General features: G+C 42.9%; 1 protein-coding gene across 3 annotated transcripts in view; it reads right to left on the bottom strand.

Annotated features, from left to right (window-relative positions):
* The window catches only part of PDLIM5 (PDZ and LIM domain 5), a 597,783-nt gene that overhangs the window by 10,688 nt on the left and 572,954 nt on the right, over window positions 1-14,141 (bottom strand). The window lies entirely within an intron of this gene.

Below are 14,141 nucleotides of genomic sequence, written 5' to 3'. Positions count from 1 at the left end.
GAAGGATTATGTTATTTAAAGAGTAAGCATTGTGATGCAATGAAAAGTACCATGCTAAGATGGCCGCCATTATCGATGCATTGTGAGAGTGTTCCCTACCATCATCGAGTTTGTTACTCGGGTGACGTCAATTAGTTTAAATAGCTTCCTCGCAGTGATCATAGTTGACACTGACAAAGGATTTTCCGAAACGCGTCTGTTTGGTGGAGTTGTTTGCTAAATAAAGATCCACTACGCTACCCCCTTGGAGTGCTTGACTCTTTTGCAAAAAACGAAGGAAGTCGTGGCAGTATATATATATATTTTACACACATCTAATTGGCACATGTACTCCTAATAGTCACATTTTCGCTTCCATCTCCAAAACAGCTGAAAAAGAATTAATTGCATCAAAAAGAGGCATTGGATGACGAAAAGACTGCTGTGCCATTAGAATTTGGCGTTTTTCTGTTCAATGGTTTCAGGGATGAGTGCAGAGAATGTTTCCTTTGGGAAAACCAATGTCAGTTACAAATTTCACCCTCACTCACCCTCACTCACCCTCAACCCCTCACCCTCACTCACCCTCAACCCCTCACCCTCACTCACCCTCACTCACCCTCAACCCCTCACCCTCACTCACACTCACTCACACTCACTCACCCTCACTCTCACTCACCCTCACCCACCCTCAACACCTCATCCTCACTCACCCTCACTCACCCTCAACCCCTCACCCTCACCCTCACTCACCCTCACTCACCCTCACCCTCACCCTGACTCACCCTCAACCCCTCACCCTCAATCCCTCACTCACCCTCACCCTCAACCCCTCACCCTCACTCACCCTCAACCGCTCACCCACCCTCACCCACCCTCACCCTCACTCACCCTCAACCCCTCACCCTCACTCACCCTCACTCACCCTCACTCACCCTCACTCACCCTCACCCTCACTCACCCTCAACACCTCACTCACCCTCACTCACCCTCAACACCTCACTCACCCTCAACACCTCACTCACCCTCACCCTCACTCACCCTCAACACCTCACTCACCCTCACCCTCACTCACCCTCAACACCTCACCCTCAACCTCAACCCCTCACCCTCACTCACCCTCACCCTCACTCACCCTCACTCTCACTCACCCTCAACCCCTCACCCTCACTCACCCTCACTCACCCTCAACCCCTCACCCTCACCCACCCTCACCCTCACTCACCCTCAACCCCTCACCCTCACACAGTGCAATAGGTCTCAGACCATTTCAGTTAGAGCTTTAAGAAATGTTTATGGCTTTTTTTATTTGTAATTCTTTAGCATTGGCTACAGGAAACAAAAATGCTAAACATTTACAAAAAAAACCCATAAACAATTCTAAAAGCACTAACTCTAATGGTGCGAGACCTATTGCATTTCCAATGCTTGTTAAATTAAATGTTTTAAGAGTTACCACTTTATTCCCATCACGATGGCTCCAGGTGTGCTATACCTTTGTAATAAGTAGGACTGTTAGCGCTCTAGTTGTTCTTTAGAACACTCTGGGACATTCTGTCATTGGGCTATACTTGGGCTACATCTGGGTGATATTTGGGCTACATTTGGGCTCTTTTGTCTCTGGTGGCCATTTTGGGAGACTGCATGTCAGAATGTTTTAATGAAATAGAAAAGGATTTGAGAAGTCACTCAAAATGTGCCCTAATTTTTCATTCTGCAGCACTAATCATACTTTCTATGGCAAAATATACCCCCTCATGTTGTTTCTTTTTAAATTAAATGTTTTAAGAGTTACCACTTTATTCCAATCAAGATGGCTTCAGGTGTGCCATACCTTTGTAATAAGTAGGACTGTTAGCGCTCTAGTTGTTCTTTAGAACACTCTAGGAGGCTGCAGTAGAAAACAAAGGAATCAACTGACAGTCTCTGTCCTTGTTGGATGTACATGTTTTACTGAGAATGTCAGACTTCATTTTCACATGACTGAGAAAGATAATGTGAATTTACAGAAAATATGCTTTCAGTTTAGCTTATAGATCCCCTTCCAAACCACTGTGGGAAAATCATGAGATATTAGTTTTCTTTCAAACAATATTCATGATATCACAGCAGAAGGTTTTTTCACATGGTAAAATCACCTTAGAACCCACCACAATTCCTAAAACGAGTATGGTACCATCAACAAATGATTTATAATGTAACTAAAGTCCTAAAACCCTCTATTAACTACAATGCTTTTTAATGAGGTGCTATCATGTATATTGGTCCCAAGATGGCTGCCAACACTTCTTGGATGAAGTGCTGACAGCCAATCAGATCAGATGTGTGGTTAGGCTCCGCCCAGATATATATCTTTTTTTGAACCTAAATTACTCAAAATCCACTGGAGCACATATATTGAGACCTAGCAAAGGCACATCGGGCTAACAGTCCCTACAATTTTGCCAAGTTTCGTGCAAATCCATTCAGCCGTTCGAGCTAAAAGTGAGGCCAACCGCCCTATGGAAATTAACATGGGAAAAACGCGTTTTGGGACCCCCCTTTTTTCTCGGCCCCCCCTTGATGAAACCCCCCCAAATTGTCAGGGGCTGCTCAGAAACAAAATGTTCCATTTTCCTGAAAATTTCAGCCAATTCCGTCCACAAACGCCAAAGTTATTAGACATAGAATTTTCAAAAATCCCATAGAGAAAAAATCCTAACTATATATACCTACTGGCGACCGCCAGTAGGTAAAATATATATATATATATATATATATATATATATATTCCAAGCACACTGGGTCTTTCTGGGTACCTCCTCCCGTCGTCAGGTGGCGCGAAAATTCGGCAAACCCATAGCCGAATGATTCAATGAAAATCCACAATTCTGCCAATGAGCAAGGTCGCGCACTCAAGGAGATTCAGTCATGAAGGTATTTATTCACCGGATATCGCTACGCGTTTCGACACACCAAGGTGTCTTGATCACACGATAACCTTTCCCCCGTGTTCAACAAGTTAAATACACAGTGAATGTACATAATAGTAAACATAGATGAGGTTCGCCTCCCTCACTGCAACCAAATCAGAATGTTGTCGGCCATATTGGAATGGAGTATTTACAAGACATACATTCAGGAAATCGACATAAATCAAAGTGATACATCATTACAACCTGTAATGGATAACGTATTAGAAACTAGGATAACTTCCTAAATGAGAAATTATTTAACCTAGTGTATTAAATGAAGTTAACCCAACTGATAGTTTTTGACAATACTGTCTCGGTAAAAGTTTTAGACTTGTGTAAGCATGATTACCGGTCCGGTACTATTTTTTGACGTCAATGGTTCTGAATCTCCTTGAGTGCGCGACCTTGCTCATTGGCAGAATTGTGGATATATATATATATATATTCACTGAAAAAACCATAGGTTATAGGCCATATATAGTTAGGAATTTGCATTTACAAAACCTTGAAAATTCACTGAAAAAACCATTGGTTATAGACCATATATAGTTAGGGATTAGCCTTTTCAAAACCTTATTTTACTCACACAAAACCATTGAAATTTCATATATAGTTAGTTCCACTAACTATATATCGCGCACCCGCAATCCACTGCTGATGATGTCACATATTACATCATTCATGACATGGTTAGTGACATCACTGATGACATCACTGATGACATCTCAAATGACATCACTCGTGACATCTCAAATGACATCACTGATAAAATCACTGATAACATCTCATTTGACATGACTGATCACATCACTGATGATATCATTCATGTGATAATACCATGAACCTCTTCAGACTCTAATATAACCTTAGATACAATCAGTGTAAACAGACAGTCACAGACTGTCACTCATCCATGGAGTTACTCACACACCTAGTCAGTGATGCAAAAAATCAATCACACCTCCATTTTCTCAACTATACAGTTATACACACCTTACTTATTCAAACATATACTAACACATATTTACTTTACTCTCTTATACAATCCCTGATACATGTTCACAATGATCCATACAGCCACTCACACATTCACTGGCTCTTATGCACAGTTATTTATATATGTCAACTCTCACATGTACTGTGTTTTACATATGTACTTACTTTGACATGTAGCACTGAGATATCCATTCACTCACTAATACACTCATGCACAGTCAACCGCCCATACAGCTGGTTCCACATGCACTTTTTAACCCATACATATAGTGAATCAACTACTCACACATCTATGTACAGAGTCACACACCTCCCAGCCACCCATACACACACACTCAGTTTCCCATACAAATACTTGGACAACCAATGAATAACCCATACAGTTACTCATATAGCTACTGATCAACATATGCAGCAGTTTGTAGAACAACAGATATAATGATGCACAAATTAAAACAGTTTAGTCACTAACCCATGCACTCAGTGAGACACATTTAATCACTCACTCATACAGTCAGTCATGCACCTACTAAATCCTTCATCCAGACACTTATACATCCACTCATTCTTCAATATGTAAGACATATTTTAACTTTACAGAAACATACAGTCACTGGATGTTGTCATCAGTGATGTCATCAGTGATGTCATTTGAGATGTCATCAGTGATGTCATCAGTGATGTCACTAACCATGTCATGAATGATGTAATATGTGACATCATCAGCAGTGGATTGCGGGTGCGCGATATATAGTTAGTGGAACTAACTATATATGAAATTTCAATGGTTTTGTGTGAGTAAAATAAGGTTTTGAAAAGGCTAATCCCTAACTATATATGGTCTATAACCAATGGTTTTTTCAGTGAATTTTCAAGGTTTTGTAAATGCAAATTCCTAACTATATATGGCCTATAACCTATGGTTTTTTCAGTGAATTTCATTGGTTTTTTAATAGCAAATATCAAAAGCTGTAAAATGTCAAGTACGTGATAGGTAAAAACTTTTTCGTGTTTATGCACGCTGATGTGCTTTGAACGCTGCCCCCCTCCCCTCTTTTCTCTTAGTAGTACTCTCTCTTTGCAGATAGTGAAGAGTAGTTAACGCAGGCCTTTACCCCCGTTGTAATCCGTCGTGCCTGCTTGTCTCTCCATTTGATTGATTGTTATCCAAGCATTTACTGTTTTACAATTGATTCTCTTTGGTTCATTCTCTATTTACAAACAAGCACAAAGTCGCAATACTCTGTTTAGTCTTTGCAGATAGTGAAAAATCGTGAAAAATCGTGTAAAAAAATAAAATTAATCGAGCAAAATCAGTAGGCCACTAATTGGATCTCTTTTTGACCTCGCTAAAATAGAAATATTAGGAACAACCCTTCATGAGAAATACGAAAATAGTGAGATGAACTGAGCTCCACACCATGAGGGCTGCAAGACAGCTCGGCTCCGTCACCCACCCCGCCCAAAATAACGACAAACCCTATGCAAATATTAAAAATATAGACAACACACCAGCAAAGAAACAGGGTAAAACATTTTATTAAATAACTATTTACATAACTATTTTATACTTTTTATTGCCCGATCCGGCTAGCTCAATCGATCGAGCATGAAACTCATGCACTCTGATAGCAAGCGTTGCTACTGATGCTATGCAGACCAAAACTGGTTTTCAGTTTGTACATTTTCCTAGATTTTTCCATCCAAGGTTGGTTGAGTTTGTAGAACGATGGCTTCAGATTTTCAACATACGGTGTGGTGGCGCGGACTGGGAGGGGGCGCTTCGCTCCTGCCCCCTCCCCAAGTAAGATTTTCATACGTGAAAGTACGTTAATGGTTTTGGTCCCTGAGTTGCTTCAATATCACTGCCATTCTCAAATGGCATAAGTTCTGGATGTTGGGTGCCATAGTTCAGAGTTCTGAGCAGCGCTTGTAACACTGTCTGAAGCTTATTTCCACCTACTGCAGCTTCACTATTCTCAAAGTAAGTGAGTGTCGTTTGTGGACCTGACTGCATTTGAAAACTATGTGATATGGTACCTCCCTAAACCGCTTGACGGAGGCCCCCGTGGGGCGGTGTGATGGCACGGACTCGGAGAAGACGCTTGGCTCCGACCCCCTCCCCAAGTCTTATAGCACCGGTTTAGCCTGAGATCGCCCCCGACATAGGCGGCCGGCTCCCGGGGTCCGGCGGAACTTTTGCCTTTTGATGACTCTTCTATTCTGGACCTTGTCCCACAATCCGTTTGACCTGAAGACACGCTGTAGTGGGGCGCCCCTTTACCGTTTTAGTTGCCATTCCGCCCGCTTTTGCTACACTGTGCCTCTTCCGCCATTCAGCTGTTTACCGCCCGCTCTTGCGACTACAGCGTCTCGCTCACCATGTAGTTGAGTTGCTCCCGCTCTTGCGATGCAATGATAGGCGACTGCCACAGGACTCTCAAAATGGCGGCCGGCTCTTCAGATTTGGGCGTGGTCCACTAAAATGGCCCTGGGACACCTTGGAACTCGGACGCTTCCCTGATAGGGCTTGGGTCCCATTCTCGAAAGCGTCCCCTCAGCCGTGAAGATTCTACAAAAGTCTTGGGGGCCCCCGACTCCCGCAGGCTTCTGGTGGGGAGCGGCTGCCATGTCTGCTCGTGGAATGGCCACGACGGAGCTACGAGATGGTAGTGCTCTCATGCTGACGCCAGCTTTAGTCTGAAACATCCAGAAACACTGTAGACTACCAATTCGATCAGTTCCGGTAGCGCCCCAACATGACCCGGTAGAGAAGAACTTGCCCTCCCCTCTTTGACTGATGGTTCTTGTTGCCTGTCCCCTCTGTTGTCATTTTACAGAACTTTTTGGACTGCTGAAAGGGGTTGTGTTCCGAACGCTGGTTGGTGGAGACATTTTGACTATATTCTTGACCTACGTTGTCGCGTAATGCGTTATATGACACGCCGCGTTAGCGCACCCGGAAGTGATCCGGGGCGCGGCGCGCAGCGCGTAACGTAAGCATAACAGGTCATGTGACTTGTTAATAAAACTTTTTATTGGTTCATTTTACTTTTGTTATTTTAATAATGAAAAGCTTGGTCATATGACCTAAAAAATACGCTTTTTATTGATTTCGAACTTTTTTTTTATAACATATATGTTATAATATTCCAGGCTAATGTACTTTCCCGGAAAATTTTCAACTGTCCTGCAAGTAAAATATATTCCTTTTTCGAGAAAAAGGGCGTTTCTTCGTCCCATGACGGAGCCGTTGAGTAAAAGAGGCTCGGCCTGCTGTCTTAGTCGCCGATACGCCTGATTATCAGATTCTTATCGATCACTTTATGTTGCAGGAGTGGAAAACACAACTGCCCTTGACCATTTATCTTTACTGCGTTCCTGCGTATTATACCTTTTATCCGTCATGTAATTGGACTGCTTTATTTCACTTGCCTTTTACTGATTCGAAAACAGTGACTAAAAGTAAAAACTTTACCAATGTAAATACTACTACCATGTTTTGTTTTAAAAACCTTTATTGTGAAAATGTCAGTATACAAATACGGGCCTATAACCACGTGGGCCGGCCACGGAGCAAACTGAAATCGTATATGATGAGGAGACATTTACATTATAGAGGAACGTAACGAACGAGCCATTAGGTTGCAAGAACTAAGGTGTCTAACAGTTGCGGAATCGGTGGACGTACATTTTGTAATTAAAATACGACAGGGCCACTTACAAAAAAGTTATCTAGATATACATTTGCGTGCAAGTACCATGGGTGACGTTAATTCGAACTTTCAATAGTACAGTAATCAATAACACATCAGAACTTAATATCAATAGGGATGTCGAAATATTCAATCAATTCTCGTCCCCGCCCGCCATGAGCATCAAAACTGCATTCATATCTCGTGATATCAAGGTTGTTCAACCAGTACACAACAAGGAGTTACGAGTCCCATTTATACCGGCGCCATTTTGGGCGAGGCCGGGCAGGTCCAAGATATAGTCAAAATGTCTCCACCAACCATCGGCCAGACCAGAACCCCTTTCGGCCCTTTATGCTACAAGATGGTGTCTTCCATTCAGAAAATATTGTTGGCAGCATTTTGAAAGGAAAGATAAACAGCCGTTCTCCTAGTGAGTCTCACATTGTTACATTTAGGAAGAATGTTGAAGAGTAATATGTGGAAAATCTGAAGCCATTTTTCTACAAACTCTCAATCAGCCTTGGATGGAAAAAAAAATCCTGAAGAATGTACAAACTGAAAACCAATTTTTGTCTGTATAGCATCAACAGCAACGCTTGAGTCAGCTTTGTGTCAAGCCACCATTTTCATTCAATCAATAGCGTCCCCCTGCACACATTCAGGGACCTGGTCGTGTCTTCAGGTGAAACGGATTGTGGGACAAGAAGCAGAAAGGAAAAGGAAAAAAGTTCCGCCGGACCTCGGGAGCCGGCCGCCTATGTCATGGGCGATCTTTGGCCACACCAGGGCAATAGTGAAGCTGCAGCAGGTGCAAATAAGCTTCAGATAGTCTTACAAGCACTGCTCAGAACTCTCAACGATGGCACTCAACATCCAGGACTTGCCATCCGGATCTTGGCGCCTTGTGCTGGTTCCGACCTATTCACACATCGGTCCACTACTGACATCACCTCATAAGCCAACGGGGCACCCCACGCCGACTTTCGGCGCAGCATTGTAGGATGGCCACACCAGTACGGCAATTTGCTGGACACCACCTCGGTGCCATCCGGATCTCGGCGCGTTGTGCTGCCTTCGGCCTATTCGCACATCGGTCCGCTACTGACGCCGCCTCACGTGCCAACGGATTTTCTACGCTTTTTGTAGCCCTATGCCGCATAACAGGTCATGTGACTTGTTTATAAAACTTTTCATTGGTTCATCTTACTTTTGGTTTCCTAAAGATGGAAGGCTTGGTCATATGACCTAAAAATAACACTTTTCATTGGTTTAGAACATTTTTTTTTCCCAAACGATGAAAGCCCCACCTTGTTTCTGGATGATTCAGACTGAAGCTGGCGTCAGCATGAGAGCACCACCATCTCGTGGCTCCGTCGTGGTCATTCCGCGAGCAATCATGGCAGCCGCTCCCCACCGGAAGCCTGCAGGAGTCGAGGGCCCCCAAGACTTTTGTAGAATCTTCACGGCTGAGGGGACGCTTTCGAGAATGGAGCCCAAGCCCTAGCAGGCAAGCGTCCGAGTTCCAGGGCCATTTTAGTGGACCAGGCCCAAAACCGAAGAGCCGGCCGCCATTTTAAGAGTCCTGTGGCAGCCGCCTATCGCTGCACTGCAAGAGTGGGAGCAACTCAACTACATGGTGAGCGAGACGCTGTAGCCGCAAGAGCGGGCGCAACTCAGCTGGATGGCCGCCACCTGGGGAGGCCCGTTCACGCCGCCTCCCCCACGCCCCCCCCGGGCCGCCCCACGCCAATTTTCGGAGCAGCATTGTAGGATACCAAAACCAGTGCGGCAGTTTACTGGACATCACCTGGGTGCCATCCACATCTCAGCGCGTTCTGCTGCCTTGGGACTATTCGCACAACAGACCGCTACTGACGAGGCCTCCCCCCGCACCACCCGGGACGCCCCTCGCTGTTTTTCTGAGCTGCATTGTAGGATCCCAAAAACCAGTGCGGCACCCAGGTGACATCACCTGGGTGCCGTCCAGAACTCAGCACGTTGTGCTGCCTTGGGACTATTCGCACAAAAGACAGCTTCTGACCATTGTTGCTTTTTTTTGTCAAAAATGTTTAAATGTTTGTTACAGTTTTTGTTCCGTTCGTTATATTTAAAAGTTAATAAAGTTTTATAATCCGACTTTGTTGGAGTGCTATATATTTTTAAAAAATCGGGTGAATGGGGCCTTGAATCGGGTTATTGTCATGTGTGGGCTTTGCAAGTGTACTGCTACAGAATCGGACATTTCAAACTCAAATGCACGTTCTTTTTCTTACCTTTCCGAAGCATGGAGCGCAATAGCAGGCAGAGAAAGGGTGATGCAAGTGTTGAACACTGCCTGGCCTGGCAAGTTGCTGGCAGTGCCCCCCCCCCGCCCGCTCCTGAAAGAGGACACACACACACCGCCGCCCCGAGTACTTCACAGATCTTTAAAAGACCATGCGCTTGTTCATGAGGCTTAAATGGTTTATCACCCCTTCTAGAACCCCTGCATCGACCCTCTGACGTTTCCTGGAAGAATTACCACGTAACACAATACCAAGCCTTGTCAGCTGAAACCCCCGAGGAATCGTGGGGCATATTATCAAGGGGGTTTATCTCCGCTTTTTTGGCTTTAAAAGCCAAGAAAGCGGAGATAAAATTATCTCCCTATTACCAAGCTGTCGCTAACACCAGTTAGTGACAGCTAAAAGGAGATAGCGACCATCTTGGGCCCGCTTTGCATGTCAGTGATATTTATCACTAATGACATGCAAAGTGGGCGTGCCAAGATGTTAGCGACTGGAAACAGTCCCTAACATCGCTATCTCCTATTACCAACTTTTGGAGATATTCGCGCTAAGCGCGAATATCTCAAAAAGCTAACACCTGCCCTGAGCAGTTCTTAGCCATGTTATCCAATGGGAGGTGGATAACATGGCTAAGAGCATTTGCTCGATAATGCATGAATATCGCTGACTTTTCAGCGATATTCATGCATTGCGGCCGTTTTTTATCGCATTTGCGATAAACCTTGCTAATAGCAAGGTTTATCTGCGATAAAAATCGCCGATGTGCGGCGATAATTTTTGTCTCTAAACAAGTTAGAGACAAAAATTATCGCTAGTTGTTGGTAATATGCCCCCGGGTTTTTGCTTGCAGAAATCGGGAGGCGGGAGACTAGCACTGAAATCAGTAGTCTCACGCCTGAATCGGGAGGGTTGGCATGTCTGGATTCTCTACAGCTGGGGCCATAAACTACATCCGCAGGGCTAGGTGATAGCCTGGGCCCGGCCTGGCATCTAAAATGGCTGCCGTGCATGACAAAATTGTGGCATTGGAAAAAAGGCAAGATGGCGCAGACAATGTTTATCAATAAGGATTCATTTATAACAAAATATTTTATCGCACTGACAAATTGGCTGTCAACACTTCCTGATTTCCATCGAATCGAACGTTAACAGACGTCACGCAGCAAAAAAAAAAAAAAAGCTCACGCACAGCCGCTGGAAGACATGTATCAACATATATGAGCCTCCTCAGCCACCCTCAGAAAACATAAGGGATTAGGATACGTCTACCTAGTAATTTAATTAAAACGAAGCACAAAATGGTGAATTCCCGTTTCGCTACCAGTTTGCGGCCCAGTTCGCGGCCCGTGAAGCGCTTCTACCGTGAAAATTTTTTTATTTTTATTTTCCCCACGGGACCCTTTAATAACCCCAACAACATTCCTAGGGGGTCAAGAGGGGTATACCTTGCCCCCTTTCATTAAATTCCCCCTTCGGTTTTCACCTCTTCTTCTCTCTCGATCCTACCAAGAGATAAGATGGCGGCCGCTCAGGACTGTTTAGAATGTTGACAGACACCGGGGAGCCAATCAGCTTCGCATCGCAAAGTTCCGTTTCGCGAAAAGTAAGCGGACCGGAGCGCAGCCCGGAGCGCTGTTACAGATATATATCTTGTTTTGAACGTTAATTTCTTAAAATCCACTGGAGCACATATATTGAGACCTAGCAAAGGCACATCGGGCTAACAGTCCCTACAATTTTGCCAAGTTTCGTGCAAATCCATTCAGCCGTTCGAGCTAAAAGTGAGGCCAAAGGCCCTATGGAAATTAACATGGGAAAAACGCGTTTTGGGACCCCCCTTTTTTCTCGGCCCCCCCTTGACGAAACCCCCCCAAATTTTCAGGGGCTGCTCAGAAACAAAATGTGCCATTTTCCTGAAAATTTCAGCCGATTCCGTCCACAAACGCCAAAGTTATTAGACATAGAATTTTCAAAAGTTCCATAGAGAAAAAATCCTAACTATATATACCTACTGGCTACCGCCAGTAGGTAATATATATATATATATATATATATATATATATATATATATATATATATATATATATATATATATATATATATATATATATATATATATATATCGCATACAAATTGTCCTGTCGCAGCGGGAGCGCTTGTCAGCCGGTGCCAGCGAAGGGACCAGGGCAGTGTCCCGATTCATGAGATACCAATGACTCGCTGCACACGCCTTGATGTTGGTTGCAGTTTCTTTACCGTACATTCTGTATGGGATACATATGTGTATATATATATATATATATATATATATATATATATATATATATATATATATATATATATATATATATATATATATATATATATATATATATATATATATATATATATATACACACATTAAGTGATAAATTAAAATATTGCAAATCACCAACTAGTCCCGTGACTAGTTACAGGAATAAAACTAAAAGTTCAATTCCTTAATAAGGCCTCACAACCCATCTTCCAACCAACAGCAAGGGTAGTTTATGCTTCAGAGTACATGGCACGCTTTCACATTTCCCAAATCGGTCTGTAAAAGCCTTGCTCGCTTGCCCCGGTTTCAGAAATGGATGCTCTGCTAGCAAATGTTTTCACCAAATGTGGACTAGGCACTGCCAGAATAAAACCCCTAATATGCAGCTTGCAATGTGTTACCAGTATTACCCTATTACGTAACCACCTGTGGGTTTGAATTGCTGGCAACACGCAGACAGATTCCTGCCACCTTGTAAAGAGCTCGAGTAGCGTAATAAAGAAATTGCCACAAGTGTCTCCTTGTCAGCTAAAAGGAAGGCAATTCAGGAAGAAGGTAGCTAGAAAGCAATCTGTATCTTTCTTTGATTGTAAATCTCCCTAGTGAAAAATCAACTGTAATACTTTATCAGTCATGTCATTTTCTTATTACAGGCATGTAGGGATGTTACGGCTAGGCTATAATAAGGAAACGATATATATATATATATATATATATATATATATAGATATATATATATATATATATATATATATATAGATATATAGATAGATATATAGATATATAGATATATATATATATATATATATATATATATATATATATATATATATATATATATATATATATATATATATGATAAAGTGCCCCTTGTGTACCATGTGTATCATGCACGGGAGACTGCACTGAATGTTACAACTAATCATTGAGAACTGCACTAGTATTGGAGGCAATACTGTTGGGGCGGGGCTACACTGGCTATTTAGGGCACCTAAGTATGATGAGTCTTCTCTGGCCATTTAAGACTAAGCGTGAGCCTGGCAAGTGAATGCTACCTATGCACGTGAGAATACCCATGCCGAAAATGTAGCAAGGGTGTTATACCTCTGTTTATTCAAGGCTGAACTTCACATATGATTAATGTGCCCAGCCTATGTTGACATGCTTGGGTAGGTGATGGTCTTTACTGTGGCACATCCTGGTACCATCCTAGTAGACACATCGGGGTAAACTAACCTTGTCTGATCTGCTTCAGTAACAGGTTTTATAAATCCTACCCTTGCTGTTTGTTAACTTCATTAATATGGCGTCACTTGATGACAGTTGGCACAAAGGACTTTTGCTGTCACTTCCTGTAATGCAATTATGGTGAAAGATCATGCATTATCACGTCATGCAAAGTCCTTGTGTGCAAAGGATGTGTGAAATCAATTCAGCTGCCCCTGGCTTTTTTGATTAGTTGACACCTGTGTGCTCACCTCCAAACATGTAAATGATGATGAGTTCCCAGGTGCACTACATTTTACCCACAATCATTTCGGGGAATATCTGACAGACCAGTATTTCTTCTTCTTGCTTTAGTCACATTTTGTTTTTTTTTAAACTTTTATTAACTGTATTTTATATATAACCCTTGCTAATTAGAACGATAATAGCTCAGCTAATAAAGCTTTTCATAGCTCAAATAATAAAGCTTTTCAATTTATAAAAGTCAGTAGGAAGCCAGGGCCCTCCTGAAAGGCTTACCTTGCCCCCTCCTCACTGAGTGAGTTGCTTATTTGTAATCCTAACACTTTAGACGCTCAAAAGCCTAGCATGAAAATACCTCAGGTGTTTCTCTGGGGCACTAGTACTGTATCTCTCTGCGTGGATGCTGTTTGTCCATCAGACAAAAGATGAAATTCTTCATAAAGAGAGCACGCTTTGATAT

This window comes from Lissotriton vulgaris, chromosome 3_1, assembly GCF_964263255.1.
Source record: "Lissotriton vulgaris chromosome 3_1, aLisVul1.2, whole genome shotgun sequence".
Lineage (NCBI taxonomy): Eukaryota > Metazoa > Chordata > Amphibia > Caudata > Salamandridae > Lissotriton > Lissotriton vulgaris.
The sequence above is the reverse complement of the archived record's forward strand: the minus strand, read 5'-3'. Positions and strand labels throughout refer to the sequence as shown.